This window comes from Morone saxatilis, unplaced genomic scaffold (genome assembly GCF_004916995.1).
Source record: "Morone saxatilis isolate NCDOM2014 unplaced genomic scaffold, NCSU_SB_2.0 Contig24, whole genome shotgun sequence".
Taxonomy (NCBI): Eukaryota; Metazoa; Chordata; class Actinopteri; family Moronidae; genus Morone; species Morone saxatilis.
The window spans coordinates 11,164,962-11,165,497 of NW_023339807.1; the positions used below are offsets into that span (position 1 = coordinate 11,164,962).

The 536-nt window shown below is 41.2% G+C and overlaps 1 protein-coding gene across 1 annotated transcript in view; it reads left to right on the forward strand.

Moving 5' to 3' along the window:
• LOC118335717 (focal adhesion kinase 1-like) overlaps window positions 1-536 on the forward strand; it is a gene marked incomplete at its 5' end in the record, with an annotated part of 46,974 nt that overhangs the window by 33,431 nt on the left and 13,007 nt on the right.

The following is a 536-nucleotide window of genomic DNA, read 5'->3' on the forward strand; positions in this document are numbered from 1 at the left end:
ACACACACTCACAGTCACACACACGGCAGGAGACAACAGAACAGGAGGGTAATGATGTTACTAGAAATAGCTCTTACCCTCGTTGAGGAGAGGAGGGTAGCAGGAGTGTGTGGAGAGTGTTATGTGTTGGACTGTTCAAACATTCAGTTTCGTGGAACCATCCACTCTTCAGCAGCAGCTCCGTCCTCTGGGAATCAGGGTTTGGTTTAGCAGCAGTTTTCCCAGGGAGCAGGTCAGTAAAGATCATTTTAGCAAGTAAATTCAGAGTGGTATGTTTGGCTGCATTAGACATAAAAATGTTGGGTTTGGGGCGTGGGACATTGCTTAGCCTCCAAGTCAATTTGTTCTTAAGCAATATTACCCAAAGATTTACTGCTTTGTTTTGCCTGACACAGCAAATAGATGGTATCAGTAGTTAGTATGAGTATACAGTGAAGGGTAAAAGTTGAAACATTATTTTCTGTATTTTTTAAGACATAATGTTGAAATGCTACAAGGCAAGAGATATATTCAGGTTTTGGTTTCCAAACATCTAA